Source organism: Heterocephalus glaber, unplaced genomic scaffold (genome assembly GCF_053883595.1).
Source record: "Heterocephalus glaber isolate CG9 unplaced genomic scaffold, H.glaber_assembly_v1.0 deba00001504, whole genome shotgun sequence".
Classification (NCBI taxonomy): domain Eukaryota; kingdom Metazoa; phylum Chordata; class Mammalia; order Rodentia; family Bathyergidae; genus Heterocephalus; species Heterocephalus glaber.
Window position 1 is genome coordinate 69584094 of NW_028258324.1, and position 27441 is coordinate 69611534.

General features: G+C 39.3%; 1 protein-coding gene and 1 pseudogene across 1 annotated transcript in view; both read left to right on the forward strand.

The window, feature by feature from the left end:
• Ehhadh (enoyl-CoA hydratase and 3-hydroxyacyl CoA dehydrogenase) overlaps nucleotides 1-27441 on the forward strand; it is a 205938-nt gene that overhangs the window by 61894 nt on the left and 116603 nt on the right. The window contains exons 9-10 of the mRNA XM_013072248.3: nucleotides 14552-15212; nucleotides 15803-15944. The gene's annotated coding sequence lies outside the window, so the exon portion shown is untranslated. The remainder of the gene's footprint in view (nucleotides 1-14551; nucleotides 15213-15802; nucleotides 15945-27441) is intronic.
• On the forward strand, nucleotides 21003-25770 carry LOC147825419 (ragulator complex protein LAMTOR5 pseudogene; annotated as a pseudogene).

Here is a 27441-nt window from a genome sequence, read left to right on the forward strand (position 1 = left end):
TGCATAGGTAGCAAACCTTCACTCTCGTCTGCAAGATTGATCACCTCAGTAGAGAAACCACTTTTATTTTTATTAAGACTTTTTTGTGTTTGTTGCTTGGTTGAAATATATAATTTTTTCTTCATTTTTTTTCTTTACTTTCTCACTGCCTTTTCTCCTTCATGAACATAAATGCAAAAATCCTCAGAAAAATTCTTGCAAACAGAATTCAACAACACATTGAAAAAGCATACACCATGATCAAGTCCATTTTAGTCCAGGGATAAAAGGATGGTTCAACATACACTAGTCAATAGGCAATTATAGGCCCGCCATTCCATTGGTAAGTGCCTGCAGATCCCGGGGAGTAGCTGTGTGGCCCAGACCAGCGTGGCTCCAGGCAGATCCCAGCCAGGGCTCTGTCCCAACCCCAGAGGCTCCAGTACACCCGCCCAAGCCAAAGGCCCACCCAGAAAATAACTGCACAGGCCCACAAGCTTCAGCCAGAGGCCTGCCATACCATCGGCCACAGCCAGAGACCCACCTGGAGAAGAGCTACACAGGCCCACAAGCAATACCCAGAGGCTCCCCCCAATACCATTGATAAGTGCATGGAGACCCTAGCCAAAGCCTGGATCAACAACAGGAACTGGGGTGCACAGCCCCCAGCCAAAGACCCTCCCAGACAACAGCTACATAGGGGCCCAGCAAGAGGCACACCTAGATACCATATCAAGTATGCACAGGCCACAGCCAGAAGCCCACCCAGACAACAGGTCAGCTCAGGTATCCAGAAGGCCACTACTCTGAACCCAGGAATTAGTGTACTGGTGAGCAGCACAGTAAAGGCGGCTCGGTGGCTTGCTGAGAATTCAAGACCACTAGGTGAGCAAAAAGCTGCCTCAACAAAGGCACAGCAGGCTGCATCTGTTGAAATGAGAAGACATGTAAACAAGTCTCAAAGCCAGACTTCCAGATCACCTAGGGCAACCCCAAAGGAAAACAAGATGGAACAATCTGATACTCAACCACCTGGACTCCCTGAACTAGCAATGAAAGGGGACCTGGAAAAATTGAAATCAGAAATAATTTCTCAGAAAACAGCAGAGATTGTGCCATAGTACAAGACATGATCAATAAATCTAGAGCAGACACAGATAAAAAAAATAGAGGAACATGATGGAATCCCAACATAAGGAAACCAATAGAATCCATAAAACAGATGCAAACAGATTTCCAGATTTAAAACTCCATTGAAAGTTTATGCAGCAGAATGAGCCAATGCAAGGATAGAATTTCAGATATAGAAGATAAGATTGCAATTAGTGATCATGAAAAGAAAAATTTTTAAAAAATAGTAAGGGACTATGAGAAATCAATCCAGCAGCTGCTAGACAATGCAAAGAAGAATAACATCAGACTGATGGGAGTCAATGAAGAAACAGGAGAGAGTCCAGATGACATAAAAAAACTGTTCACAGAACTGATGGCAGAAAACTTCCCAAGCAGGGGAAAAGAACTTGACATAGAGATAAGTGAGGCATATAGGACTCTAACTAGCCTTGATCAAAAAAATCTACACATAGGGATGTAATTGTTAAGATTCCAGAAACCCAACAGAAGAACAAAATTATACAAGTAGTTAGAGAAAAGAAACAAATCACATACAAAGGAAAGCCTATCAGAATCACAGCAGACTTCTCAACACAAACCCAAAAGGCCAGAAGAGTATGGAGTGATATATTTCAAGCCCTAAAGGAAAACAACCTCCCATTCAGATTGATGGACCCTGCAAAACTACCTTTCAAAATTGATGAAGAAATAAGATACTTTCATGACAAAGAGCACCCTAGGAACTTCATGAATACCAAACCAGCACTCCAAAACATTTTAGACAATATCCTAGGAAAAGACAACCAGGATCACAACCACAGAAAGCCCAGCACAATTAATCCATCAGGGATGACAACAAATAACGCAAAGGGGGAGAATCCAACAAAAACAAAAAGTCATGTCAATGATAAGTCAATACGTATCAATTATAACTATCAATGTTAATGGTCTCAATTCACTAATCAAAAGAAATAGACTGGCAGAATGGGTCAAGAAGTAAGATCCAACACACAAAGAACACACTTAATTCAAAAGAATACACACTTAATTCAAAAAGAAACTCACAGACTGAAAGTTAAAGGGTGGAAAACAATACTCCATGCAACAGGAACCTGAAAAAAAGCAGGAGTAGGTACCCTCTTTGCAGATCAAGTGGATTTCAAACCAACACTGATTAAGAGAGACAAAGAAGAACACTACATCCTCCTAAAGGGAACAATCCAAGAGGAAGAGATGACAATCATAAATATCTATGCACCAAAAACTAGTGTGCTCTACTGTATAAAACAAATACTAATGGACATGAAAAATCCTATAAGCACTAATACAATAGTAGTGGAGGAACTCAATACCCCACTGTCACAAATAGATAGATCAACTAGTCAAAAAATAAGCAACAAAATACTAGAACTCAATCAAACTCTTAAACAAATGAACTTAACAGATGTTTACAGAGTGTTCCACCCCACAAAATCAGAATACACATTCTTTTCAGCTGCACATGGGTCCTTCTCTAAAATAGACCACATTCTCACTCGTAGAACATGTTTAAACAAGTGCAAAGGAATTGAAGTTATCCTCTGTATATTATCAGACCATAGTGTGATGAAATTGGAGATCAATAGCAAAAGAAACTGCAAAAATTTCTAAACACATGGAAATAGAATAACACACTTCTGAATAACCATTGGGTCGCTGAGGAAATTAAAGAAGAAATCAGACAGTTCCTACAATTAAATGTCAATAAAACATATTGGGATCTACGGGACACAATGAAAGCAGTCTTAGGAGGGAAATTCATAGCACTGAATACTCATCTTAGGAAAACAGAGTGAGCCCAATTAAACAACCTGATGCTCAACCTCAAGCTTCTAGAAAAAGAAGAGCAGAACAAACCCAAAGCTCATACAAGGGAGGAAATTATAAAGATCAGGGCACAAATCAATCCAATGGAGACTAAGAGAATGATACAAAAAATCAATGAAGTCAAGAGTTTGATCTTTGAAAGAATAAACAAAATTGACAAACCCTTAACCAACTTTAGCAGAAAAAGGAAAGAAAAGACCCAAATCCGTGCACTTAGGAATGAAAAGGATGAAATTACAACAGACCCAGCAGAAATCCAGAGGATCATCAATACCTACTTCAAGAACCTGTATGCCAACAAGATGGAAAACAGAAGAAATGGACAGATTCCTAGATATGTATGAATTACCAAAGTTAAATGAAGAAGAACTAAAAATTCTAAACAACCCAATATCAATCAATGAAATTGAAAATCTAATTAAAAACTAACCAACTAAGAAAAGCCCAGGTCCTGACAGCTTCACTGCTGAATTCTACAAGATATTTAGAGAGGAACTACTACCACTGCTGTTTAAACTCTTCAATGAAATTGAAAGGGAAGCAGTACTCCTGAATTCATTCCTGGAAGCAAGGATCACCTTGATCCCCAAAGCAGAGAAAGACCCAACTGAAAAAGAGAAGTATAGGCCAATCTCACTAATGATCATAGATGCAAAAATCCTTAATGAAATACTGGCAAATAGAATGCAGAAGATTATCAAGAAGGTCTTACACCCTGACCAAGTGGGATTCATCCCATGGATGCAGGGATGGTTCAACATACACAGATCAATCAATGTAATACACTATATCAGTAGAGACAAGGACAAATACCATATATATGATCATCTCAATAGATGCAGAAAAAGCATTTGACAAAATCCAACATGCATTCATGATTAAAACCCTACAAAAAATTGAAATAGATGGTCTCTACCTCAGTCTGATAAAAGCCATCCATGTAAAACCAACAGCCAATATCATACTACATGGTCAAAAACTGAAATCCTTCACACTAAAATCAGGAAGAAGATGAAGATGTCCATTATCACCACTCCTGTTCAATATACTTTTGGAAACATTAGCCAAGGCAATTAGACAAGAGAAAGAAATAAAAGGAATAAAGATAGGAAATGAAGAAGTCAAATTGTCTTATTTGCAGATGACATGATACTCTATATAGAAGACCCCAAAAACTCTACCAAAAGTCTTTTAGACTTAATAAACCCAGTAAAGGAGCTGGATACAAGGTCAACACACAAAAATCAATAGCTTTCCTGTACACGAAAAACAGACTCACTGAGAGAGAAATGGGGCAATCAATTCATTTTACAATAGCATCCAAAAAATTGAAATACCTAGGAATCAACCTAACAAAAGAAATCAAAGACCTCTATTCTGAAAACTATAGCACTCTGAAAAAAATGATTGAAGAGGATATCAAAAAGTGGAAAGACATCCCCTGCTCCTGGGTAGGAAGAATCAACACAGTGAAAATGGCCATACTTCCAAAACTGCTATATAGATTCAATGCAATCCCAACTGAAATCCCAGTAGCATACTTCACAGACCTGGAGAAAACAATGCACAAATTCACTTGGAACCAGAAGAGACCCAGAATAGCAAAAGCAATTCTAGGCAACAGAGACATGGAAGGGGGTAACACAACCCTGAACTTGAAACTATACTACAAAGCTACTGTGATAAAAACAGCATGGTACTGGCAAAGAAACAGACCTGAGGACCAGTGGAACAGATTAGAAGATGCAGAAACAACTCCAGACATGCTCAGCCACCTCATCTTTGACAGAGGAGCCAAACACCCTGACTGGAGGAATGATAGCCTCTTTGGTGAATGGTGCTGGAAAAATTGGGTTTCAACTTACCAGAGATTAAAACTAGACCTATATCTCTCACCATGCACTCAAGTAAAATTGAAATGGATTAAAGATCTAAATATTAAAACAGAAACACTGAACCAGCTGGAACAGAGGTTAGGTAGAACTCTTGAAGACACTGCTGTAGGAAAAGATTTTTTTAACAAAACCTCAGCTGCCTATGAACTAGTAGAGACAATCAACAAGTGGGATCTCTTCTTATTAAAAAGCTTCTGCACAGCAAGGGAAACCACCAACTGTGAGAAGAGACAACCTACAATGTGGAAAATAATTTTCACTTGCTCTTCCTCAGACAAAGGTCTACTATCTAGAATCTATAAAGAACTTAAAACACAGGGGAGGGGGCAAGGCACCATAGGAAGAGGGCAGCTACTATACATAATAGCTGCTGAGGGGGTCCCAGCACCCAGAAGGAAGCTCCACCACCACCATCCCAAGCTCCTAGGGCACAGAAGGTGAACCACGCGGGTGCCAGAAGCACCCCCACACACACCGTGGAAATGAGAAGACATGTAAACAAGCCTCAAAAACAGACTTCTGGATCACCTACAGCAACCCCAAAGGGAAACGAGATGGAACAATCTGATATTCCACCACCTATACTCTCTGAACTGGCAACAAAAGAGGATCTGGGAAAAATGAAATCAGAAATAATTACTCAGATAACAGCAAAGATTTTGCTCATGGTGCAAGACATGATTAATAAATCTAGAGAGGACACAGATAAAAAAATAGAGAATCTGAGGAACATGATGGAATCCCAACATAGGAAACAAATGGAATCCGTGAAACAGATGCAAACAGATTTCCTGGAGATCAAAAACTCCACCAAAAGTCTGCACAGCAGAATGAACCAATGTGAGGATAGAATTTCAGATTTAGAAGAAAAGATTGTAATTTGTGACCAGGAAAAGAAAAATTGCTTTAAAATTGTAAAGGAACATGAGAAATCAATCCAGCAGCTGCTAGACGATGCAAAGAATAGCATAAGACTGATTGGAGTCAATGAAGAAAGAGGAGAGAGTGCAGATGACATATAAAGAACTTTAAAAAATCAGATGTCCTAAATTTCAACACCCAATCCGAAAATGGGCATCTGAAATGAATAGACATTTCTCTGACAAAGAAGTAGAAATAGCAAATAAATACATGAAAAAATATTCAACATCACTGGTCATTCGAGAGATACAAATGAAAACAATGCTGAGATTCCTCCTCACCCCAGAAAGAATGGCTGCTATTATGAAATCAACCAATAACAAATGCTGGCGGGGCTGTGGGGAAAGAGGAACACTTCGCCACTCCTGGTGGGGGTACAGACTGGTGCAACCACTATGGAAATCAGTATGGAAATACCTCAAAGAACTAGGACTGGAAGTCCCATTTGACTCAGTTATTCCCCTGCTGGGTAACTTCCCCAAAGAATTAAAAGAATTATACCACAGTGATATATGTGCATCCAGGTTCATAGCAGCACAATTTGTGATAGCTAAAACTTGGATGCAACCCAATTGCCCATCAACTGCAGACTGGATAAAGTAAATGTGGGTTTGTTTGTTTTTTTATAAAATGGAGTATTACTCAGCCATAAAGAATGAGAAACTAGAGACATTTATAGCTAAATGGATGCACATAGAGACAATACTCTTAAGTGAAATAAATAGGACACACATGTGTAAACACCGAATAGTTTCTCTAGTGTGAGAAACTGAACGTGTAAATAAGGACTAAAAGGTATAATAGATAATGTGAAATAGGAAGAAAAGGGGCAAAGGGGAAGGGGAAGTGGGAGGGGTAGGGGAAAAGAAAGAAGGAAATTGAATCAATATGAGAAAATGTAAAAATGGAAACAAAGTCTTTGTAAATAGGAAGGGATGGAGGGGTTAAAGGGAGAGCAGGGAAATGGGGAAAAAATAAGAACCAAGATGGATTATGTAAAGGTGCAAATTTCCAATGATGAATGTCATTATATTGTATACCATAAATGTACCAATAAAATTAAATTTTAAAAAAGAATAGGGGCTGGGGATTTAGCTCAGTCGTTCCGGCACCTGCCTCCAAGAGCAAGGTCCCGTGTTCCATCCCCGGTGCCAAATAAATAAAAAAATAAAAATTTAAAAAAGAATAGGCATTTATATCACATAAATCAACTGAAGTATTAAAACCATGTGACCATCTCTGTAGATACGGATAAAAATATGGTTTATACAGCCATAAAGAAAAAAATTCATGTCATTCACCAGAAAAAGATCCCTTCATGGTAAAATCTGTGAAGAAACAAGTTACAGACGTTTTATACCTCAAGATTATACAAAGCCGTATGCAACAAAGCCTTAGACAATATTTTGCAAAATTATAGTTAGAAAAACATCATGGTATTGGTACAAAAAGAGACACATTGAGGGCCGGGGATTTAGCTCAGTGGTTTCGCCGCCTGCTGCGCAAGTGCAAGAACCTGAATTTGATCCCTGGTACCAAAAAAAAAAAAAAAAAAGACACATTGAAACAGCATAGAATAGCGAATCCAGGAATATACCAGTGCATCTATGCTCATCTGCATCTTAAAGCCATGAGAAACATATTTGAAGAGAAGGCAGCCCCTTCAACAAATGGTTCTGGGGAAATTGGATAACCCCATGTAGAAGATTGAAACTAAATCACATTCTCTCGCCCTGTACAAAAATCTGCTCAAAATGGACCCGAAGACCCAGTGTAAGAAACTACTACTAGCAGAAATATAAGGGAAACATTTAAAACTATTGGCACATTCGATGATATCTTGAATAGGATTCCAGTAGTTCAGGAAATAAAAGCAACAATAGACAAATGTCATCACATCAAATTAAAAGGATTCTGCACAGCAAAGGAAACAATCAACAGAGGGAAGACAAGCTACAGAATGGGGGAAATTGCTGCCAGCTCTCCATCTGACAGGATGAATATTCAGAGTATGGAAAGAATTCAAAAAAGTTGGCAACAAAAGAACAAGTAATCCAGTCCATAAATGGGCAAATGATCTGAACAGCCTCTTCTCCAAAGTACAAATGGCCAATAAATACATGAAAAAAGGCTTTACATCTTTAGACACTCGGGAAATGCAAAGCAAAACTTAACAGAGATTTAATCCCACCCTAGTCAGAATGACTGATTTTTTTAAAAAGCTGGCAAAGATTGGAGAAAAAAACTTCATACATTGTTAATGGGAATATAAGTTAATATAGCTACAATGGAAAACAGCATGGAGGTTCCTCAAAGAACTAAAAATAAATCTACCATATGATCCAGGTGTACAGCTCCTGAATATATACTTTAAAAAAATGAAGTCAGCATACAAAAGAGAAACCTACATACCCATGTTTATTGTGGTACTATTCACAACAGCCAAGATGAGTCAACCTAAGTGCCTAACAACAGATTTTTTTAAATATGGTATTTGGAGCCAGGAATAGTGGTTCACACCTGTAATCCCAACACTTGGGAAGCTGAGACAGGATTAACATGAGTTCGAGGCCAGCTTGCGCAACATAGTGAGTTCAAGGCCAGCCTGGAATACATAGTGAAATTCTATCTCAAAATAAAAATAAAAATATGGTACATATAGACAATGGAGTTTTATTCAACCATAAAGAAAAATGAAATCATGTTGTTCACCAGAAAATGCATGGAACTGGAGGACATCGTGTTAAATAAAATTAGCCATGTACAGAAAGATAAGCATCAGTTATCTTTTTTCATATGTAAAAACTAAAAAACAAGAGGCCTGTAAATAGATGGACTATTAGGGTAGGGGAAGGGGAATGGAGGAAGTGGGAAGAGAAGGGAGGGGAAAAGAAGGTAGTAGAGAGGCTGGATATGATCAAAACACAACATATGCATGCATGGAAATGTGACAGTGAAACCCACTAATTTGTACAATCAATATCATAGGAAAATTATAATTTTAAAAGCTAGAAATCAATAACAAACTCTCATGTGTTTGTCTTAATCAGACTAACAATATCTGTTTTTTTTAAAACCTACAGCAAACATCAAACACAGGATAAATTGCAAGTTTTCCTTGTGAGAAAGAAAGAAGGCTGACTTTTCTCACAATTTATATTTGGCATAGTATTTGAGGTCCTAGACTTTCCAGTGAGCTGCAAAATGAAGTCAACAGTGTAAGGATTGGGAAGAGAGGTAAACTTCCTTATTCAAAAGATATGATGTTTGTAGAGAAATCAAAATAATCTATGAGAAATTTATTAGGATAGGAGAATGTAGTACTTTTGCTGGATATAAATCAATATCCAAAAATTAATTTGATTTTTCTGTGCTGGAAATAAGTAAAAAGTGAAATCGCTGTAGCCTTGTCTGTAGCTTGGTTTCTACCAAATTGAGACAATGATAATAACCTTAGGTGAAAAGTAAGTCATCATATAGCATGTAAAAATTGGGCTCTGGGGCATAGTGGCACATGCCTGTAATTCCAGCACTTGGAAGGCTGAAGCAGGGGGATCACAGTGGGTTTGAGGCAATCCTGGGCTACATAGTGAGTTCAAGGCCACCTTGAATTACATAGCAAGTCCTGTCCAGTATCACACTGACTGATTTTAAATCCTTATTTTATCAATTTTTAGTTGTCTTAGTTACTTTTCTTGTTTGTGAGACAAAATACCCAATACTCAAAGTTAAAGGAGAAAGGTTTATTTGGCTCACAGTTTGTAGAGATTTCAGTTCATAGTTGGCTGGCTCCAAGGCAGGGTGGCATGGCAGAGGAGCTTTGCAGAGAAGAAACAGTTCATGGCAAGCAGAAGGCAGCAAGGCAGCAAAACAGCAAAGTAGCAAGCAGCAAGCAATCAGCAGTGACCCTCTTTCTGCCCCTTATATCTTATCCAGGCTACCCAACCTTAGGGCGGGCAGCACTCACGCCCAGGGTGGGGCAGCCTTAATCCTAGCATCACAACATGAATCAATCCCAGAATCACATCCTTGATCCCAGCAGCACATACCCTAGATCCAACCACCTCTGAAAAGCCCCACCTATGACTGCATGAGGCTTTGCGGGGAACATCTAGATACAAACCATAACACTAGTCGTATGTCTTAACTAAGTAGTTAACCTCTCAAAGCTTTGTCTGCCTTACTTGCAAAATGGGTGGTTTAACCTAGGTGTTATGAAACTTAAATACGACAATACATGAAACAACTTAGCACAGCACATGATGTGTTTATCTAATAAAGGTTAATTTAGGTTACTCATGAAAAACTCATTCTCTCTAAATCTACAGGAATGATAGACCTGAGACTCAAACTGGAGTTCATCTTGTTTTTAAGAATAAAAAAATCATAAAAACAGCACAAAACAAAACACTGAACTAGAGAGTCAAATGTGATGGATTGGTAAAAAGAACATGATTTCTGGATTGATGCTACATGAGGAACAGATAATGAATTAAAAAATAAGTAAATAAAACAGGTGAGGCTGGATGTAAGCCTGTAATCCCAGCACTCTGGGAGGCTGAGGTAAGAGGATCACAAGCTTGAGACCAGGCTGGTCAACTTAGCAAGACCCTGTGTCTAAATGAAAATATAAAGAGGACTGGAGATATGGTTCAGTGCAAAGGCCCTGGGTTCAGTTCCCAAGGGGAAAAAAGGTGAATGCACTGAATATATAATAATTAATTTTCAAACTTTGTTCAAAGCTTACTGTTTTCAGAGAACACATTAATGCTCCAGCAAAAAAACTCAGTACAAAAGGTCCAAAGACGAAGGAGTGAAGGGAGGGGAAGGGGAAAGGAAAAGAGGGAAAGGAGAAACTATGAGAAAAGAAAAAAAATGGAAATGAAATCTATGTAAATAGGGAAGGGCAAAGGGGGTGAAGGGTGCACAGGTAATGGGGAAAAAAAATAAGAACCAAGATGTATCATGTACAGGTACAAACACCCAATGATAAATGTAAATGTATTGTATACCTAAAATGTACCAATAAAAGAACTAAAAAAAAAAAAAACCAAACTCAGTACATATAATATCATGGAAAAATAAGACAGAAAATAGGACTTTCCAAAATGTTATCAATGTTAAAAATATATTAAATTTTCATTTAATTCTCACTTCAGTCATTTAAGATAGGTATCAAGGTGGAGGGGGTGAAGCACACACAGGTAATGGGGAAAAAAATAAGAACCAAGATACATCATGTACAGGTACAAGCACCCAATGATAAATGTAAACGTATTGTATACCTAAAATGTACCAATAAAAAAATTAAAAAAAAAAAAAGATAGGTATCAAGACAAAAAAGTTAACTCCCTTATGGCCACAAAGCCATTTACAAATGGGCAGGGGAAAAACTCAGAATTTACTAAAATCTTAAGTTATTATTTTTTTATAATCAGGAAAGGCAAGACATGCTGTCTTGTTATTCATTAAAAATCTATCAAGATATAATTCTAAGCCAGTTGATTAACAAGTTACTCACAAATATGGATGTGTTTTCCCTTGACATTTCATATGGTAAGGACTCGTGCTCTGAACAAAGATAATTTGGCTAAATAACTGTGAATGGAGTTGATGAACCACACCATGTAAAAAATAGGTGGGGCTGATTCAGGGTCAAAATGGTGGTCTTGGGTGGAAGCTCCTATTCCCCTTCTCTGGGCTTTTACATTCTCCTTTGGATAGAGTTGCTATATGGAAATACAGATCTTTGAGGGTTACAGGATTCCTGGTAAAGATCTGAAAATTGTTTTCTTATTTTGTTCTACATTTCCCAGTCTACTAGTTCCTTTCATGTGTTTCCAATCCACTGGTGAAGTGTCTCTTGGACCCAATAAGTCTGGAGCTTTCTTAAGAGTGATTAAGCCCTTTGGTGTTAGTAAGAAAATCCAAGCTTTTCTCAATCCTCTTTTCTCCTGGTCTTTGTGTCCTTTAGATGTGACTATACATAGCTTTAACTCTCCTAGCTCCTCTGCCAAAGGATTGGCAAGTGTAGAAGATGAAATACAGAGAAATGAAACACCTGTGGTGGCAGCTATCCAAGGTGTGGCCTTAGGAGCAGGACTGGAGCTGGCTTTGGGCTGTCATGGTAGGGTTGCCTATGCACAGGTAACAGCTGAGCTCCAGGAGGGGTTTAAGGGTTCTCTTGGGGCAAGCTGTAAGTATAGCCATAAGCATCTATCCAGATCCTTTGCCTGTTTTTAATTCACTCTACTTTTATTATTGAGTTGTTAAAGTTCTTTGTATGTTCTAGATACAGGTCCTATATCAAAGCTATCATTTGACAATATTCTTTCCCATTCTGTGGATTGTCTTTTCATTTTGTGTGTGTGTGTGTGCTTCCTCACTCTTGCAGGGTCCCAGAAAGCTTTGCTGAAAGGCCTTTTATTGCTGTTGTCTTTGATAGGTCACAATAGCCTCAGAGGAAAAATGTGCTAGAAGTTAGATATGTCTAAACATGAAGCTTTACCACAGCTCTGCTTATGCTGTTAATTAAAGAAGGCATAATCTAATTTGCCCTGTAGCAAGTCTTGCTGGATTTATTAAAAGAATCTTTTTAAGGGTAGACGAAATCCAGAGGGATGCTTGTTTTAAACTTGAGTGTATTATCTCCCTGCAATGCCCTTTCTACCTTCAATTTCTGATAGGCTCAAGTTGACCTCCTAGAAGTCAGCCTAGGAGTTCTTAGTGGAAGAGGAACCCAGCTTCTCCCCAGACTCATTGGAATTCCAACTTCACTTGATTTAATTACCCCAGGTCGGTGTAAACCTTGCCAGCAATTGCCTAGATCAATGAATCCCAGCCTTTGTTTTCCTGCAACTAGATGGTCCCACCTGGGGGTGATGGGAGACAATGACGCCCCAAGTCTGTTGCTTATGTCCAGTCCACTTCATAATCTTGCTTTGGTTGTTGGCACTGCAGATAGATAGGATAGGATGTTGGAAATGCACATAGTTAGGATGTTGGAAATGGAAGCAGGCTTTTCAGTTCTTTTGTGGCAGTCTCAGGATATTCTGCCTTAACTTTAATCCACAACATATAGAAATATGAAGTTGTCTCAAACATACTTTCAAGACCACCGTCATTTGTGATGTCAAGCAGTTGGTCCTCTTCTAGCACAAAGTCAATTCACCTGGCTTATTCACAAATGGATTGTGGATATATTCCTTCACAACTGGGGGGTCTTTTGTGGTTGGGAGGATACTCAAACTCTTTGGAAAGCTGAGATAGGGGATCAGCATCAATAGGAAGAAAAACGGCCCTGGCTTGATCTTTTTAAAAAAATCTCTGCAAATGCTTGAAACACGTCAAAAATCCCAATGCTCACTCATCACATCCATAATTCCCGTTTGGCTTTGAATGCAGCCACTTTAGTTGCTAACTTGAACACAGTTGTCATTCTCCCCTGAAGTGACAGATTAAGTTCATTGAACAGGTTGAATATGTCACATGAGTAAGCAGTTTTGTGACCCATTCTGTGTCACTAAAATGTGCTGCCAGTGGTGGCTGTTTCTCTAAAAGAAATTTCCAGAGCAGCTCTCATATCTTACAAACTCTGGCCAGTGATCTACCTTTAGAAAACCATCTCACTTCTGTGTATAAGAGAAGATACATGCACTCTGATTCCATCTCCTCACAGAGCTATATGAACAGACATGAGTCAAATCACTTTAATGTGATAATTTTGGGAAGGTCCCACTTAGCACTTTGATTTTTCTTTTTTAAATTTTATTTTTATTAGTATGTGTTTGCATCACATAGTGATTACATTCATCATGGGGAGTTGGTAATATACACGACATTTTAATTCTTTTTACAACACCTTTCCCTCCCCTTCTTTCCCCTCCTTTCATCTCTTATTCCCTTTCTCATTTGCAAAAAATCTAGCTTACTATTGTAGTTAATTTTAATAACATCCTGAAAAATGTCAAGTTCAGGTGACAATTTTTGACTAGCCAGCATTTCTTTGTGGATGGCACAGTAGGTAGACTCACATTCAAAGTTACCCCTTTGACCAGAGTAGTGACATCAAAAAGCTGTTGTGGAACCTACTCCATCCATGCAGGTACTGATAGGAAAGGACCAATTTAGTTTTCCTAATATGTGATCATTTAGACTTGAATAGATCTGCAGCTGTGATGTTGGTTGGCAACAAAGGTGCACATAACATACCCTCATTCACATCCTCCTGAAAAATATGTCCAACAAAAACAAGCCTTGTTGTCTTGTTGTCAACATTGGTAAACCTGGATTTCATACCACAGTGACTCATTGATCCTCTACAAATTGTGCCTCAGATATCCTCTACTATTTCATCAACTTGTCTACTTATGGTGCTAACCAAAAAAGAGAATATGTGCCACCATATGCAGCTTTCCTAAAAGTTCATGACAAATATCCTTAGCAGCAGGCAGGATCAACTCTTCACTAACAGTAAAGGGCTTCTGAGCTTTAGCAATGTGGTTAGCCACAAGAATAATACTTCAGAACAGACACATTTGAGGAAGTGGTAGCCTTCAGTAATTGCTTCTATTCTTCGTGTTCATGTATTTTTTCTTTCGAAAAACTCCAAAGACTTGTACTTTAATGCAGGGTGCTTGGTCTCCATGTGGCAAAGCAGTTTTGAAGGTTTATTGGCTTTGTTGGAAAGTCAGTTGCCACATTTTATACAAAGTAGGCTTGGAAAATGTGAATCACTTGTTGCAATGACAATCAACAATCTCTTGTTGCTTTCCCAGAGGGCCTCCTGGAAAGTCACTGAAGTGAAAACTCATTTGCAGTTCTGTGAAGCACTCCTAAGAACCAGGAATGGAAGTTTTGTCCCAGAGATGCCAACCATCAACACTATGTATAAGAGGAGGAAGATGCTGGAATCGTTGCCACCCAGGCTGATTTGAAAATCACATTTCAGAACGAAAACAAATGACCCCTTTTGACCCCTGGGAAAGTATGCTTGTGACTTCAGCTGCCTACTTCAGAATTTGCACAGTAAGCCATATCTTTACAACTGGTGAAGATTTGCTGAGAAAATCTGGGATGAATGCAAATCCCCATCAAGCCTCCGTAAGGCCCTAGAGGTGACATTCCATACTGGAGGCTGTCAGCACTATCAGTGGACACTGGAAGCTGCCTGTACCACCGCTACAGGACACCAGATGTTGCCACCAGGGGAGTGAGATTTCAACTGTTGCTACTGCTTAGTAACAATGACTCCAGACTAAGAACCCCCACAGAGCACTTGGTTCACCAAGCTTATGACTACGAACCACAGCTGCCAGAGCACTAAAGAAACCATTAACTCATCATCTCTACCTCCTTTTCAGCTTCTGTATTAGAAGATGGGGCTCCAAAGCTCACGACACAGAGATTCCACAAATGAAAGAAGCGTTGAGATACCAGGTAGCCAAAAATAGTAGAAGAGCACCCTATTTGCCCTGTATAATTTTAATTGGACCTTAGGTAACATCAACTTCATTGCTACTTTTTTCCCCCTCCACTCAATTGTGTTTATGTTCCGGGACTGTCTCTTGTTACTCAACTGCAGCCTCTTGGGTGTGTAAGGTAGACAGTGCTGCTATTTCTCTGCTGCCAGCGCTTCTATTATATTAGCTGAAATCAATCACCTCATATTCCTATAGAGATCTATAGGTTATAAAGTGCATCTTCAGGATTTAAAAAGAAAAGAGACTATTATTTTCACCTTTGATTTAGTAAAGTAAACATAATTCTTCCTATTAGTGAGGAAATTACAGTCCCAGTACAGTTCCCCACAGCAACACAATGTGTAAAATAAGAGCTGGGGCTTGGATCATGTTTTCCTGGCTATGTCTGCAATGATCTTTCCATCCTAGCAATCAGGACAGTCCTTATTCATTTTATCTAGTGACGGATATTTATCCAGGAGAGACAACCATTCTTACTAGAAAGACCAGTACCCTCACTTTCATCTCACATTGTTCTATGATTTGTTTTGTTCTGTTTTGTTTTAGGAAGATATATTTTGGCAGGTCAAGCGCTCAGACTGGGTATTCCAGATGAAGTTATTAATTCAGATCCAGTTGAAGAAGCAATCAGATTCACCTAGAGAATTTTAAGAAGATAATGATAAAAGTGGTACAAATTGAGAACAAGGTAAATCTCCATTTTTAAAAAGACATTATTTGCCCTGTGCAATTTTAATTACACCTTAAATATCTTATGGGACATCCATCTAATAGTGTATGATACAACTTTAAAACAAATGTACTGATATGGCATAAACACTTTGATATATTAAGCAATAAAATCATTATTGTATTTGGTGTAACAATAGGGAGGATGTGATAGAATTGACATGGGGAGAACAGATAAATGCAACTGTTGGTTTATGCATAAAATATTTATGTGTGGATTTACAAGAATTATTATGGCTGCTTCTAAGTAGACTTTTTACAACTTTTCCTTCTGTACCTTTGGAAATTTTTATCATGAGTGTTTTTCCAGTTAAGAAACAGAATTAAAGTTGAAGCAAACAGAGGGGCACACACACACACACACACACACGTCAGCCCATAGAAGACAGCTCGGTGACTCCCCGCTGTAAGGCTGCTGGGCTTCAGCTTCTCTCTCAGCTGACAAAGTTACATCAAAGCCCAGGGCGTCTCGGCTCACAGACTTAGGATGGTTTAGTGGCATGCCTGCCGTTTGTTTGTTTGATTTTAAACTCTTTCTTTTTGGTCTGTGGAGGTTGTCACCTTTCCATGAGCAAGGACATGTGGGAAAAAATTGTCAGAAAAGTCTTGGGAGCAATGTGGAGCTCATGGCAGACCAGAGTGTATGATGGTCTCCCGCTTGGTGGAAGCAAAGGGGTTCACTCCGAGGTGTTCGTTTGTAAAGGACATGGTTTTGCTGACCTTGGAAGACGCCAAACACTTTCTTGAAGTCATCTTTTTCGTGTGTCGTGGTCCAGCCAGTTACTGTTGCAGTGTAGCAGTGATGCTTGCACTGGAGGGGTGAGGAGCTATATGGAGTGCTGTAGTCAGGGTTTGCAAGGGAACAGGTCCAACGCAGGACACATAATTTACAGGATTATTTTATAATAGTCACTCCAAAAGTCAAATGCAGAGAAATGGAGACCTGAAAGATCCAGCCGAGGGCCTGGATCCCACGGCAATGTCCTGCATAAGTCCAGCTGAAGGCCTGGTGCCCACAGCAATGTCCCATCCAAGTCTGTATTGAGGATCTGCACCCAGAAGGCCCAAAGGCCAGTGGTGGAAGCCAGAAAGTCTGCACCTGCATGGTGAAGGGTCTGTGCCACCAGGCTCAGGAATCTGCACTGGACCCAGGAAGCCATGCTCATGCAACAACTAGAGCTCCCCTGAAAAGAACAGCAGCGATCCATGGTGACAGCAAGGACCCAAGCTCCTCTGACAACAAGAACGCCCAAGTTCCTATCAGGAAAACCAGCCGCAGCAAGCTTCTCCAAGAAAATCAACAGCATACAATCGTCCTCTCAAGTTCTCCTTTTACGCTGTTGAAAACAATCCTCAGGTGGGTCTTCCACACCCAAACCACTCTGACTCAATTCAGCTGGGCATTCCCAGGTGATCGTTAGTTAACCCACCACATGGAGAAAATACTGGTGACTCCTAAAGAGTCGGCAAGTCCTTGCCCATGTGTTAGTGAATTCCTTGATGATTTTTCTCTTCCTTCACCAGGCCTGCATCATTGTGCTTCCTGACAGGGCCACTTGCTTTGTTAGAAGTCACTTGGGTGATTCAGAGCAAAGGCTGTGAAGGCTCTGAAGTCCTCAAGTCATTCTTTGGATTGGGGCTCAAGAGAGACCCAGGTGTACCATCCACACCTGTTTTAATTTGTAGAAGGCCTCAATTTTGACAGCATGTTCTTTTCACTTACCTGATTTTCCTAGATTGTGATTTCAGAGTTAAATTACTTCAAGAAAAATAAGGATCATGCTATAGTGCACTTCTGAAAATGGTGTGGGTTTCTTTTTTTACTCTTTTTAATTTAAATTACTTTTTATTTCAGCTTAAACATTAAGTTTTTTAAATGCATAAAATATAAAATGTTCACTCTCAGGAACATTACATAGTTTGTCCACTTGGTGGCATCCAAATATCAAGGCATTGTCTGCTTTGAACCAGAATTCACCTAACCTATCTGGCTTTGGACAATTATGTATAGCTATTTAAAACTATAACCATGAAGAGCATATAGAGATATATGAAATTCAGAATGCCTATAGGGTACCAGAATCAGCAGGGCCAGAATTGACTCTGTGAGACTGAACTGCTAACAAATGATGATTTTAATATTGTAATTTTTTGTTTAAAATATTGCTAAGGACCTGTGGATATAGGTCAATGGGACAGCATTTGCCTAGCATGCTTGAGACCCTGGGTTCAATCTGCCACACTTGGGGAAAAAGAAGTGAATATTCTTTTATGTTTTGTTTCCCAGACATAAGAAAATCATTTTTTTTCCATTTAGGGCTACCTGTATCTGATAACAATTTAATTAAAAATATGTTTAAGCCAGGCATGCTAGCACAGACCTGTAATCCCACCTCTTTGGGGGGCTGAGGCAATAGGACCTCAACTTTGAGGCCAGCTTGGGCAACTCAGCATGATCCTGTCTCAAAATAAACATTAAAGAAGGGCTGAGAGGTCCGGGGATGTAGCTCAGTGGTTCCACTGCCTGCCTTGAAAGCGCAAGGTCCCGAGTCCGATCCCTGGTTCCAAAAAAAAGTCAGGACTGGACTGCAGTGCAGTGGTAGAGCACTTACATAGCATACATGAGATTCTAGATCTATCCCTAGTAGAAAAAAAGAGTAAGATTTATTGTGATACATAAAATGTTTTAAATATAAATTTACAGGACCAGGTATGTAGGTCAGTAGTAGAAGGTTAGCCTAGTATGCTTAAAGCCCTGGGTTCGTTCCTCAGTATCATAAAAAAATACATACACATATATATGTACATAAAAGTTTGCATATGTTTTATACTTATTGCTACATAGAATGTGTATAAACGCACACAGAGTCTAAGAAAATAAGCACAAATTAAAGAGCAATAGTTCTTCCCCAAATTCCTTAAACAATTTTTGTTTTTTGTTTTTCTAACTTACCATGTATTAATTTTACTGAATATTTCAAAATTATTATTTCTATTTTTTTCAGCTGTACATGTTTATTTATTTTTGTAGCTCACAATTGGTTTTACTTGTGACTCTAAAATCTAGCAGCATTCCCAAGCAAAATAGTTAAGAATGACCCCTCAGTTTCTTTGCTATGTAATGAGCACACAAAATCATCCACGGTGCTTGAGGAGTGGTAGGTGTTGGTAGTGGTTTATGTAACCACTCTTGGTTTCCCGTCTAGGCAGTCACAGGTCTTTTTAGACATTATTATCCTTTCTCTTGGGTCATTACCTGAGAATGATTTTGCTGGGTTATAAAGTAACTGTGTGGTTAACTCTGAAATGTTTTTAAAACTTGATTAGTGAAAAACTATCAGTGATTTAAAAGTCACTTAGTTATGCAAAGCAAATAAGAAAGAAATAGAAAATATAATGTGCTGCGATTGAATTTAGTTTATCTCACTGCAGTGCTTGCTATGAGCCTATCTAGAGGGCAATTGGGCAATCAGGCATTTTGGCTTTAAAACCTTCATATTTTTTGACTCGGTGTTTCTCTTCCTGGTAATTTACTGTACAGAACTAATCACCAAAGCACAAAGAGTGGAGCATACTGATGATTACTGAAGCTTTTCCATTGTAAAATATTGGAAACAACTCAAATATCTAATTTTAGAGGTTTTATTACCCAAAAGATGATAGATCTCAGTGAATCAACTCCATTCAGCCATTAAAATTTCCATTTTAGAAGTTAAAGGTCTTGAAAAATGGTTAAAGAAAAAGGAGATATAACAGATTTTTTATACAGGTTGAGGTGAGTGCTAAATGAAGATTCTTGATTTTTTTTTTTAAATCTATCTTTCCTACTATCAAAATCATTAAACTTACCCTGGCTGGTGTGGAAAAGATACATCGATAAAGAAATGGGCTGAGGACTTTGTGTGAAAAGAGGTGCATTTCTCCACCTTAGCCATGTGGACCACCTCCAGTCTTCTTTTGGGGCTTTGTATTTTTTAAGGAAAGGATTCCACAAATTAGTGGATTCCAAACTCAATTTTTTTTTTTTTTTTGGTACCAGGGATCGAACTCGGGTCCTTGCACTTGCACAGCAGGCAGCGAAACCAATGAGTTAAATTCCCGGCCCTCAAACTCTATTCTGAGAACACAAAGACTACAGTAACCAGGCTCCCAGTGTTTGGTCCTTGCTACAACCAGAGCAGTTCCACTGTGCCTGTTCCAGAGATTAGTGATTAGAACCCCTCGAAAAACTCTAGGACCTTACTGTGTCTTCTTTAGTGTGTACCATTGTTTGTACTGGAGCTTGAACCTAGGGCCCCGTGAATGTCAGGTAAGAGATCAAACACTTGGCTCCGTCCTCAACCCCTTTCATTTTTTAACTTTGAGACAGTTTCACTATGTTGCCCAGGGTGGTTTCAAAATTGAAATATTCTGCCTGAGCCTCCTCCGTTGCTAGGATTATAGGTGTATGCTCCCTTGCCCAGATTCTTTGCTTTTAGATATAGTTATTGGTATGTAGTCATTTGGCAAAACAAAATTGCTGTATTAACTTGATGCACAAGTCCCAGAAAATACTAATATGCTAATATTAAATATATGTGGATTTGTTATACAGTAAATAAATTCATACATACTGCAAATCTATATTTCTATGGAGCCAAAGCAATTGCCTTGACCTGGAACAATCATTCTCTAACCTTACTGTGTATCAGAGTCTTTGGACTTAGAAACAGATGGCAAGGCCCCACTTGCTATGATTTAGTACATTTAGGATAGGGACCAAGAAGTTGCATCTCTAATAAGTGCCCTGGTGATGTTAATGTTATGCTCTGGCAAATACACTTTGAGAGCCATGGATGTAGAAGGAATAAGGATGAGATCGGAGATAATATTTTCTGGTTTTCACTTTTCCCACATGGCATGCAAACATTACAAATGGTCTTAAAGGTTTTTTAAAAATGGTGGATGCTGAGCTGCTATAATTTGGTCCCTCTGAAGATGCTGTCTGAGTGCACGGCTAGTTCTGGTCATGTGACTGAGGCCTGCAGTTGTAGGGAAGGACTGGCTGCCGTGTCCTGGTTTAGGAAGGACGTCTTCTGACAGGACGGAAACGACTTTAGAGCAGCACTTGGAGGATACAATAAAGAATCTATCCATTGTTGGAGTCCTGTGTACAGATTCACAAGGACTTAATCTGGGTTGCCGTGGGACTCTATCAGATGAGCATGCTGGGGTGATATCTGTTCTGGCTCAGCAAGCAGCTAAACTGACTTCTGACACCACTGATATTCCTGTGGTATGTCTAGAATCAGATAATGGGAACATTATGATCCAGAAACATGATAGCATCACAGTGGCAGTGCACAAAATAGCCTCTTGATGTCTCCTGTCCGTTCTTCAGCACCCTTTCATTGGGACTCAGTCCTACTTGTTAATTATCTTGTAAAACTATTACAGTTCCAGTGATTAGGCCATTCATCTGATGTGCACTGGGCACTTTTCTATTTAATTTGGAGTAAGTTGCTTTTTGACCAACCCATCATGATATTAGAAGGAAAGGATTGTGTTTTGAGGCAGCAGGTCCAGGTTACTTTGTACATCGAACTTTATGTTCAATAAATCTGTGTAGAGGAAAGCCTAAAAAAAAAAAATGTTCTTAAAGATATCAGTAAGTTAGCTATGGAAAGCATGGCTAAAAAGCTGCATGGCATTTGTGGTATATGCATGATGTCTCAATTTTAAAAGTGTATGTAGAAATTTTTTTGTGTTTCCTTTTTTCCATTTGCAAAAATATTGCATTAATTCATCTTGTTTCCAAACCCACCACTCAAGTGGTGAGGTTAAAAGGAAAGAGGGGACATGATTAAGACTTATTTAGTTTCCAGGGAGGGAAGAGAATTCCCAATGGTCAGTGTACAGTCAGCACTTTTGGAACCAGTTATGAGCAGGAAGGGAGTGTAGAAGGTTACTTATCTACAAATGTGATTAGGGGAGTAGCTGCAGGTTGCTCTACAAACTTAACACTGTATCCTGGAGAGCTGACTGCGGAAGCTTTATACATCTTAATTTCCTTGTTATATGAAACCCCCAAGGCTACTGCAGTACAATAGATTTAGCAGAGCAATGCAGAATTACTTGGCCAAATCAGATTGCTTGGGCTCAACTTTGGAGTGGGAAGGTCCTGTAAAATGCCAGTCATTCCCCTTTCCTGTGGCTAGCAGCCTATCCAACTCTGCACTAAGAACTCCTGGCTCTGGTGTTCATGTTTCTGGCATGAGCCAGAAGCGGGTGCTGCTATTCAAGGACCAAGAGCATCCAGGCTCTCTGCTCATATTTCCCTGAAGGGATGGGCACAGGGAACATCCGCCTGGGAGCCTCAGGTCAGGAAGCTGATGCTCTGGTTCTGTCTCTGTAATGAACCCTGGCTCTGTTGCTGTGGCCGGGCTGGGCTGTGTTAGCCATTTTTAACAGTTCTAATTCTGCCCAAAGGCTTGGTCTATTTATTCATTCAGATTTTGTGGTTTGTGAAAAATCTTGGTGATTTCCTCGGTCTTTCTCTTCATTTTATCTTTTGCTCTTTGTAATTTATTTTTACTCTCTGTGAACAGTTATATGAACATGTTTCAGAGGAGCAGAGTGACCTATCTTGTGTGGGAGGCCTAAGCGTGTGTCTACGTTGAGCTTCCTCTTGACACGCTGCAGATGTCTGTGGGGTGCTGCCCGAGGCCTGTGAAAGTGCTATTCTCTGTCCTCACAGAGCCTCTAGGATGGACCCTGTTATCAGGGCTATCAGTGAGACAAACCTTTGTCTGAGGAAGCAATATCTGTGAATTAAACATTGAGTCTGCCTGTAATTCAGGCAGAGAATTTTTTCCTGTCCAGTTAGCAGAAGGAAGCAGAGGAAACAGTTACCTTCTCTTCCTCTTTCAGAAGCACAGTTTACCTATACTTTATCATAACTTTAATCTACCTCTGCCTCAGAATACTTCACAGAATTAAGACAAAGTTAGTGTGAATGGACCAAGGAAAGACTTCAATTATAAGTCTATTTGAATTACTGATAATAACCATTTGTCTGACTCACTGACAGTCACCTCTTCGATGTAGTACTGCTGAGTGACAGTATACTTTTTTACTTACAGCTCTGTCATAACTTCAGCAACTCAGTGAAAGCCAAAATGGATCGTTCTTGACATGGTACATAGTGTACAAGTTAAAAAATACAAAGAGACTAAAAAAGAAGCATTCTACTCAATCCCAGCCAGACTAACTTTTAGACTATGTAGTGCAGAAGAAATACTTTCAAAACAACCATCCCTGACCCAAAAGGAAAATTCTCAATATGTTTTGTAGTAATAAACCAGAGGTGGAAGATAATAACATGCTTTGTTTACAGCCACATCAAAGAGGGATAGGAAATGAAGCAGGGCAAATCCAGCTATAATTGTGTCCTGAGCAAACTCCTCTAATTGATGTAATGTTTGGCCCAAGACTGTCCGGGGCCGGTGCCCTGGTTTCTTCCCAGAAGGCCCGTAAGCATTCTGAGAGGTTCTGAAGTATCGCTAGGTAATAGGATTATGCTGATGAGAAGTGATTACTAACTACTATTAAAGAGGCTTTTTCTTGTCCTTTCTGTTTTGTACTCTTCTTATTTTTTACTCTTCTTCTTTTCGATCTATGGGCTAGAACAAACTTGCCAGGAATTAACAGCTGTCTTTGATGCAGTGACTGACATAACTCTCTGCCCTTGGACCTCCCAGGGTCCATAGTTCAAAACCAACTGTTGAATTTTTTCAAAAATACCCTTAGAGGTCTTGACTGAGTCTGTGTGGGGCATTGGCAGAACTTCTGAGATTCTTCAGATAAATCTGGGATGTACTGTGTCAGGAGCCATCCTTATCATAGTTGAGCAATACTAGAAGAGAGCTCCAGCTTTAGATGCCCCAGAGCCATCTGCCATGTTCCAGGCATGGATTGTTCCAGCCGTCTTTTCAGACCACAACACTGATGCCTCAGCCTTTTCCAATCCTCCTCCTTCTCCTCTCCCCACTAGCCACCCTTATCTTTCTTTTAGGCCACCAGGGCATGACTTTAGGTGTAGACCCTGGACAGCTCTCATCCTTCTCTGTTGAGGTTTTCTTGCCCTACTTTAAGGTTTGGGCTAACTTACCGGGTGTATTAGTCGGGGTTCGCTAGAGGAACAAAAACAATCTAAACTATATGTATACTTATACAGGGGATGTATTAGGTAAGGTTATAGGGCCAGAGTGGAAGAGTTTCACCAACCACCTGTGGAATCAAAAAGGCAGAAGAATACAAAATGGCCATCAACACTTTTTGCAATGGCAAAGACAAGAGCTCCCCTTTCCCCTTTCATTCCATCCAGGTTACAAGCCTATTGGTTGTGGATCTTCCCTCCTCAGGTTTCGGCCTATGTGTCAACCAGCCACAGACACATGGAGAGCTTTACTAATCTGCGAGGTGGTTCTTACTTGAGTTAAGTTGCCACATCACAATTAACAATCACACTGGGTAACTGGACAAGCAAACACTGGGCCTGTTGGGTATACTTCATGGTTCCCCAAAGGAGCGGGGTAAGCAGAGACCGCACGCTGCCGACCACTGTCTTCCCTCCTTTCCTGAATACTCTTCTTACCTCACATGGGACATCCATTTAGAAACTCATTCTCCTCCACTCTACAAGTAATCAAACATTAAGAAATATTTTTAAAGAAATACTCTTGGCCCTCAGCTTAAAAAAAAGGAGATGAGAGTATGTAAATCCCTGTGTGCACATGATGACATGAGACCATATCCACTCTCCCTTGGACACACTTAACACACCAGTGCTGCATGAGCTCACAACCACATTATCTTTCTACAATAGAACTCCATTAAAGCTCTGTAGATAGAGATCTACATAGTTAAGATACACATTTTTATGTAATGATTGAATCTTTGGGGGGGGGGGTACCAGGGATCGAACTCGGGTCCTTGCGCTTGCTCAGCAGGCAGTGAAACCACTGAGCTAAATCCTCAGCCCTGTAATGATTTAATCTTGAGATGGTAGCTCTCTATATAAAACAGTTTCTGCTGTGCTGAAGTTTTGGTAACTGTAACTTATCACACATTCTTTTACGCAAACTTTAGAATCATGTTCCTGAGTTATTTAATAAAATGCAGAACCATAGGTGTTCTGATTAGAATTTCCTATCAATACCTATGGAAAATATTTGTATTTTGTGCCGTTAAATATTTATATTCAAACACATGGGGTCCTTCTTTACTAAGGTTTTGTTTTATCTCCTTATATAAAATGTTACATTTATCTTCTGAAAACTTTTTTTACCTCTCTTGATTAATTCATTTCTGGGTATACATTAGCAACTTTAATAAGGTATAATTGCCTATTGAGTTTGTCAACCTTCTCAATAAATCAATTTAAAAACTTGTCCATGCCTGCAAAATGTTCTTTCCTGGCCATTATAGTTAATTCCCATTCGTGCCCCAAGCCCTAGGCAACTACTGATTTTCTTTCTTTCTCTATAGATTTCCCTTTTTTGTTTTACATATCATATAATATGTAATTTGTTTTATCTAGCATTTTTCAGTAAACCTAATGCTTTTGAGCCTTGTGCATGTTGTACCATGTGTTAGTAGTTTGTTCCTTTACATTGCTGAATAGAAGTCAAGGGTATGACTATAAATCATTTTCTTTATCCATTCAGGAGTCGGTGGACATTTAGATTGTTTCCAGTATGGGCTATTAAGATGAATGTTGCTATGAATGTTTATATAAAAAAATTTTGTGGACATATGCTTTATTTATTTATTTATTTATTTTTAAATTTTATTTTATTGGTACATTTCAGGTATACAATATAAAGATATTCATCGTTGGAAACTTGCACCTTTACATAATCCATCTTGGATCTTATTTTTCCCCCTTCCCCTGCCCTCCCTTCAACCCCTCCATCCCTCCCTATTTACAAAGACTTTGTTTCCATTTTTTCATTTTCTCATATTAATTCCATTCCCTTCTTTCCTTTCCCCTGCCCCTCCCATTTCCCCTTCCCCTTTGCCCCTTTTCTTCCTATTTCACATTATCTATTATACCTTTTGGTCCTTATTTACACTTTCAGTTTCTCACACTAGAGAAACTATTTGGTATTTACACGTGTGTGCTATTTATTTCACTTAAGAATATCACCTCAATGTGCATCCATTTAGCCATAAATGTCTCTAATTACTGATTTTTTTATGGCTGAGTAGTACTCCATTTTATTAAAAAAACACATTTTTTTTTTGGTACCGGGGATTGAACTCCAGTCCTTGAGCTTGCGCAGCAGGCAGTGAAACTACTGAACTAATTCCCTGGCCCCAAAAACCACAGTTTTTTTATCCAGTCTCCAGTTGATGGGCATTTCGGCTATTTCCAAATTTTCATTATTACAAACTGTTCTGCTATGAACATGGGTGCACATATATCACTGTGATATGATTCTTTCAACTCTTTGGGGAAGATATCCAGCAGGGGAACACCTGGGTCAAATGAGACTTCCAGTCCTAGTTCTTTGAGATATCTCCATACTGATTTCCACGGTGGTTGCACCAGTCTACATTCCCACCACCAATAGAGCAGTGTTCCTCTTTTGCCACAGCCCCACCAGCATTTGTTATTGGTTGATTTCATGATAGCAGCCATTCTTTCTGGGGTGAGGTGGAATCTCAGCATTGTTTTCATTTGCACATGAATGACCAGTCATGTTGAACATTTTCTCATACATTTATTTGCTATTTCTACTTCTTTGTCTGAGAAATGTCTGTTCATTTCAGATGCCCATTTTTGGATTGGGTCTTTAAATTTGGGAGGTCTGATTTTTTTAAGTTCTTTATAGATTTGAGATAGTAGATCTTTGTCTGAGGAAGAGCAGGTGAAAATTTTTTCCCACATTGTGGGTTGTCTCTTCACACTGCTGGTGGTTTCTCTTGCTGTGCAGAAGGCTTTTAATAAGAAGAGATCCCACTTGTTGATTGTTTGTGCTAGTTCATGAGCAACTGAGGTTTTGTTCATAAAATCTTTCCCAACACCAAAGTCTTTAAGAGTTCTTCTTAAACTCTCCTCCAGCCAGTTTAGTGTTTCTGTTTTAATATTTAGATCTTTAATCCATTTTGATTTTAGTTTAGTGCGTGGTGAGAGATATAGGTCTAGTTTTAGTCTTTGGCAAGTTGAAACTCAATTTTTCCAGCACCATTTATCAAAGAGGCTATCTTTCCTCCAGTGAGGGTGTTTGGCTCCTTTGTTGAAGATAAGGTAGCTGAGTGTGTCTGGAGTTGTTTCTGCATCTTCTAATCTGATCCTCTGGTCCTCAGTTCTGTTTCTTTGCCAGTACCATGCTATTTTTATCACAGTAGCTTTGTAGTATAGTTTCAAGTTGGGGATTGTGATACCCCCAGCCATGTCTCTGTTACCTAGA